Source organism: Eptatretus burgeri, chromosome 8, assembly GCF_056783735.1.
Source record: "Eptatretus burgeri isolate ZD-2024b chromosome 8, Ebu_testis_v1, whole genome shotgun sequence".
NCBI classification, from domain to species: Eukaryota; Metazoa; Chordata; class Myxini; order Myxiniformes; family Myxinidae; genus Eptatretus; species Eptatretus burgeri.
In genome coordinates this window covers 18,069,837-18,076,257 of record NC_140968.1, presented here as the reverse complement: position 1 = coordinate 18,076,257, position 6,421 = coordinate 18,069,837, and the positions used below count along the sequence as shown (strand labels likewise).

Below are 6,421 nucleotides of genomic sequence, written 5' to 3'. Positions count from 1 at the left end.
AACTGACTTCCCCGGCCCCCGCACGGGGTGCGGCAAAGGGCGGAGCCCCGCGCTATAAAAGACGGACATGGGCGGGGCGCTCGAGCGCCTCTTCCTCTTCGCCTCTTCCTTTTCGTCTTGGCTGGTGGTCTGGTTGGTCTTCGGTTGGTTTTTGTCGAGAGTTGGTCTTCGCGAAGAGGTCCTGCGCCTGCGGCTTGGCGAGCGGACCTATCACGAAGGCACGGACAGGAGACGCGGCAGCACCCATTGTGAGGTGGACCTGCGCGTCCGGACGGAGAGTGCCGGAGAGGGTTCGCCGGCCGCGAGAGAGGTCGGGGCCAGGCGTGACCACGCTGATGGTCACGGGAGAGGGACTCACCTGCCATAAAAGGGAAGTCGCGACTTCTTTCTTTCTTTTCCTTCCTTTGCTTTTTGTATAAATGTGTGTGTTGGCGCCGTCTGTGAAGTAGAACTGCGTAAGTGTTGCCGTGTGTCGGACGTAGTCAGTTGTAGCTCTGCATTTGCTTTTGTTGCATGACGGTTTTAACTGTTATATGTGCATTTTTGACTGTATGGCTGTATATACGTGCTTGTCTGTGTGTGTGTGTGTGAATAAAATGCTTGCTTGTTGAACTGTTCCCGCTCTGCTTCGTCTCTTTTCCTTTTTTATTGACCCTCCATCTTGCATCACGTAAGGGGTTCGTAGTGGGTGCAACATCCCGGTAATTAATCGGAACCGTCAAGGCCGACGATAATACCGCTCGGTTATCACTGTAGCACGGAACGGACCGCTTAAGCGGTTCATGTCCGGAGTCGGCCTGTGGCGTGGTGCGATCGCCAGGTCGACCATTCGCGCAGGTACTTAGGTAGATCGAATTTGGCAAGCAACCCTATCCTGCGCAGGTGGGCAATTGGCACGATCGTGGTGAGGTTAAACCCCCACCCGTGACTAGCTCCCGGCGTTGTTCCGAGAGGGTCACGACTGAATTGTCCGTCCAGTGGGCGACGTGCCACGATTCGAGTTACGTTGCCGTTTGCACGCCAGCGGGCACGAATTCGCAACAATAGTATCATCCAAATCATAGATACTATCAATTGCTTCCATACTTGCATTTATTTCGGAAAAAAGATGTTAAAACTTTTGAAACCCTGACCCAAGTATTTGAATTATTTTCTGTCGTTCTTGGGGAGACAACTGAGTTTTGCCTTTCTTAATTTCTTTTATTGCTTGTAATTTATGAGATTCCTTTTGGGCATCTTTTATGCTCTTTACAGCACCTGCTACATTTCCCACAGCAGAAGCAGTTGAACCAATTAGGTCTTTATGTTTAAGAATAGTTGAACCGATACCCATTAGAGTATCAATTATCCCATCTCCTCTAAATTGATGTCCGACACCCCTTTGTCTCTTAGGTTTATAGTATCCTCTACCAAGATACATACCTTCACCCTTGTAGTATGGGGAAAGGAACATCCCATCTCCTGTAATTATTTTATATTTTCCCAACTCGTGTTTCCTAACAATCATCACATTTATTTATTGGAAAACTTCACATAGGTGAATTCTGATGGATATAACTTCTCCATTAAAACAAATCATACGATTATCTTGGTCGGTTATCCTAAAATTTACTCTGCGTATGGTTTTTCCTGACACAGGGATAGTCTGGGAGCAAGGTGAGATTTGTTCAACATTTAAGGTGCAGAAGGTTTCGGGTGCCAGTGCTGTAGAATTCGGTTAGGGGACCCCAAAAACCCAATTCTTAAGTTACGCCAGTGGTGGGTGGGGTGGGGGTGCCACCCCAAAACGCACCCCAAATTGTATTTGTTCAACATGAAGGGTGCAAATATCGCACCAGTGTCATTTGGTAGAGGAAAATACACTGAATGAGAAAATTGAACTTAAGAATGGGATTTGTGGTGGAGAGGGTACTGAAGAATGAGGTTAATTAATTATTAATTAGACATTTATTTAACATAAATGGTGCAAGTCTGAAACTAACATTAAAATTTACCCTTAGACAATGTAAGTTTTATTCATCAACTTTAGAATGTAATTGGTGGTGGAAAGTGTACTTTAGAAAGGTCAAAGGTCATGGATGAACCATTTTTGACTTAATGACCCTTTTTGCATGTTTTCAAGTCACAAGTTTACAGAAATTTTGTTTATAGAAAGATGCAATAGGGTCATATACAAAGTCAATAAATCTTGGGCCACCAGTCTCGGTAAAATGTCATTTTATAACGAAAATCGCACTCTTTTGACCCCTTTAACCAATTAAAATTTAAATTAACATAAAAAGTGCGAGGATGAAACCTTGCATTTAATGTGGATTAGAATGATACTATGTATTATCACTCACTTAAGAATGATATTTCTGGTGGTAAAGGTACATAAGAAGGGGTTCAAGGTAAGTTTGCACCGAGGGACCCCTAATTAACAATACAATCAACATGAAAGATGTAACAGTGAAACCAGTCGCTAAAGTTTGAAATTGGTACATAGATTAGTATGATGGTAGAGGTGGTAAAGGTAAAGATGAGGAGATAGACCAGTTGGCATGATTGACATCAACTCAACATCAACTCAACTCAACATCAATAGACCATTTAGCATCATTCAATGACAGGTAGCAAACTGCTGATGATATTGAACATCCCTTGTGATATTCTGAAAAATTCTTTAACATTGCTTGTGAGCTCAGTCACTCTGTACCGGGCTAAAGGTCAATTTGCATTGTATTTCCAGCACTGAGGGTAAACATGGCGTCATGCATTTGGCAGAGCTCGGACCTGGTGTTTGTTTCATTTCAGCTACCGCACAACTAATCTTCATCATAAGATAGGCAGTCTTCATCATCAGATGAAGAAATGCTGAAGTCGCTGTCATCAGAGCTTTCTGGATCCAAGGCATCATCTTCGTCTGGGGTCAAAGAATTTGGAAGTTGAGGACCGTCGAACCAAGTGATTTCATATTGATCATCCACCAACTCCCACCCATCAGCTGATGAAGGATGCTGGCAGATTTCTGATTTGTCAGCATTGGCCCACATCTTTGCCACGAATGATGATCTGCTTATGTGTTTGGAAACCTCGGATTCACAGTGAGGAATCAGGCTGGCGTCAATGCCCTTCAGCTTCGCTAGGCAGTTCTCAGCTCTGACCTTTGTTCTATATGTCTTTTCAAATATGTTGTAGCGATGGTCATTGAGTGAGACATCTTTTCCCTTAAGACCATGTTTCCGGTCGTCAGGTCGACTTGCGATATCCTTGATGGCATATTCGAACATTTGCATTCGTGGTTTCTTTCGATACGGCTCTATGGTCTCTTCCATGACTTGTAACTTCCGTTTTGCTGCCCTCTTTGTTGGCTTCTCTGTTTCTGGAGTTGTGTTACCATTTGATTCATCTCGAGTTTGTGGGGTCTTGTTCTGATAGAGTATACCCATGGTATCATGGAGAGTATCAGCACCAGATAGTGTCCCAGTTAACTCGTCAAAATTGTCAAATGCAAGCCCCATTGGTGTCCCTACAACAGTACCCTCTGGACATGCCATCTGTCTAGCCTGTATGGATTCCCCCAGTGCTGTTTCAAGTTCTTCAAGTGCATGATAATTGACATTATGTCCAAACCTGTTCAATATTCTTACCAGCTTTTTGCTGCCTGTCATTGACTTAATCGCCATGCCAAGAGTAATATGTTTACCTGGTTTTGCATTGCCATTTCTCACAATGAAAAGTGCATCTTGACTGGATGAGGCAACATATCGTTCAACCTTTTCACTATATTTTACAGGATTTGCACAGCCATACAGAACCCTGTAGAATGACAGCAAGAGATCTGGAACTGGAGCTTCGCCAGTCTTCAGATGATTCAGACTAGGATTGTCTGGTAGGGGAGTTCTCTGCACTGCTTTGATAAATTTACGCAAAACTAATGCAGCCTTTCGAATAGCTGCCTCTGATGAATGAATGTAATCAAAAGCCGAACAGAGAGCAGCTTCACCCAACCCTTTCACCAACACATCACCTCTTTTGAGTGATTCACCACAACGCATTTCAATTTGATCGAATCTTTTCAGTGGATTCTTTGACAAGTTTTGAGCAGATGTAATTGGCTCAACATTGGCATCCTCACACATTTCTACATATCAGCTGTAAAGAGATACAAGGTATTCTGGCCTACGTTTTTTGATAACCCACTCTTCAATATATTCGTATATACCAAGGAGTGCTTTATTATTGGACTTCTTTTCTCCAGTTTCACAGATGGTTGATTTTGCAGATGCCAAATTGATATAGAGACGTCTGCAACTATGATGATATTTCACTTCCTTAGCTACAAAGTCAATGTCTGCAACTTTTCCTAGGAGTCTATAGTGATTCCTTGCAACAGCAGCAGCTTTGATTGTTGATTCTGCCTGCTTCGTTTCACATGCAGTGAGGGTTTCCTCTGTGCTACCTTTCTTGCGTCGTACTTTCCTGCAGAAAAGGCACTTCATGGGGAAAATACCCGATCGACATGAACCTGGTGGTGACTGAATATTTGAACGTAGTTGTTTTGGAGTAGGGGTACTCACAGTCACACCAGTCTGTGGAACAGCAGTAAAGTTCTTGTAGCATTGGACGTGGTATCCTTGAGATATAGCAACGTTATTTGGCAGCGATTGGACGACTTGAAAGTATTTTGAGCCTTTGAAGTTCTTCTTGAGTGCCCTCTTGGATGCAGCTTCTTTGACAACGGCTCATTTTTCAGGATTGAAGGAGAAAACATCAGGACTTGGTTGCTCGCTACTGGTACTGGTAGATGGCTGTTCAATGTGAAGGATGCATGTTCTGGCATCTGCCACTCGAGCACCAGATGTACCAGGTTCTGATGGATTAGATGAATCCATTGTGAGGGCTCTGGAATAAAAGGAATGTTGGTTTTGGTGGTAGGCAAAGCATATCGTAAAACAAGTGAGCAGTCTCTGAAACATCCACTCAGAACATGATAGTTGATACACCCCATCGTCGGTTTGCAACTCAAGGGAAAGGGTCAGAAGGGGTAAAATAGTTCAATAAATCAGGGAAGGGTACCGGTACATGGGTGAACCATGAAGCCAAAAATTATATATTGGGAAGTGGGGCGTGTGGACGGACCCGCTGTCCTTTTCTGCCACCTGCGTGCCTACCACACATATATTGCTTCAGTAATACACAAAACACTCAATGAGATTATTGTACACTAGGCATCCCATTAGGCTGCATACATTGGATCAGAGTTACGCAATAGGAGCCAGCCTGATGGCATGGCCTACAGTCTTACTTCTGATATAGGCCTACATGTAGTCTACTTAAACTCACCTATAGATTCTCATATAACATGCTAAAATGGATGTAACCTCTGAAATGGGTCAGCAGTTTTTCTTCATTACTCTTCTTGGCCCTCGCATAGCCTATACATTTCAGGAATCTTTGAAAATAGGTGGCAGCACTGACTTGAGCTATGGAATGCCAAATCATTAAAAAAAGAAATTGATGTCAATCATGCCAACTGGTCTATCTCCTCATCTTAAGTACCTTTACCACCATACTAACCCTTCTTAAGTTAGTGATCATGAATCTATGTACCCATTTCAAACTTTAGGGACTGGTTTCACTGTTGCATCTTTCATGTTGATTGCATTTTAATTAGGGGTCACTCGGTGCAAACTTACCTTCAACCCCTTCTTATGTACCTTTACCACCAGAAATATAATTCTTAAGTGAGTGTTCATACATAGTATCATTCTAATCTACATTATATGCAAGGTTTCATCCTTGCACTTTTTATGTTAATTTAAATTTTAATTGGTTAAAGGGGTCAAAAGATTGCGATTTTCGTTATAAAATTACATTTTACCGAGACTGGTGGCCCAAGATTTATTGACTTTGTATATGACCCTGTTGCAGGTCAGGTCAGGTATGGGAGCATGTGCCAGAACAGCGCGTCGCTGCGTCCACTTTCCGCCGGTACTCCAGGGGCCTCCGTCTGGCCATCCCCCAGGCAGATGCCAGGCCCATCCCCATCTCCTTGAGATGATGGTCAACCTGCTGCAACCATGAGGCACGTGGTCGGCCCACTGGCCTCCTCCACTCATGAGACTCCCTCGCTGAGAGAATCTGGTGAGCAGGATCAGCGTCAGGAAAACGAGCCACATGTCCATACAGCCGCAGCTGACGCTCACGGACTATGCAGGTAACAAATCTCATCCGAGTCTCTTTCAGCAACCGCTCGTTGGACACAAAATCCGACCAGCGATAGCCAAGGATTCTCCGAAGAGACCTGGTACCAAAGGAATTAAGTCTCCGTCTCAGATCCTTGGTCAAAGTCCAAGTCTCGCACCCATAGAGCAAGACTGGAAGTACCAAGGACCTGAAGACTCGGACTTTCGTCCTCCCGCACAGGTACCGGCAGCGC

The 6,421-nt window shown here is 44.0% G+C and overlaps 1 pseudogene; it reads right to left on the bottom strand.

Moving 5' to 3' along the window:
* Window positions 1-2,804: 2,804 nt before the first annotated feature.
* On the bottom strand, window positions 2,805-4,874 carry LOC147021221 (uncharacterized; annotated as a pseudogene).
* Window positions 4,875-6,421: the final 1,547 nt, after the last annotated feature.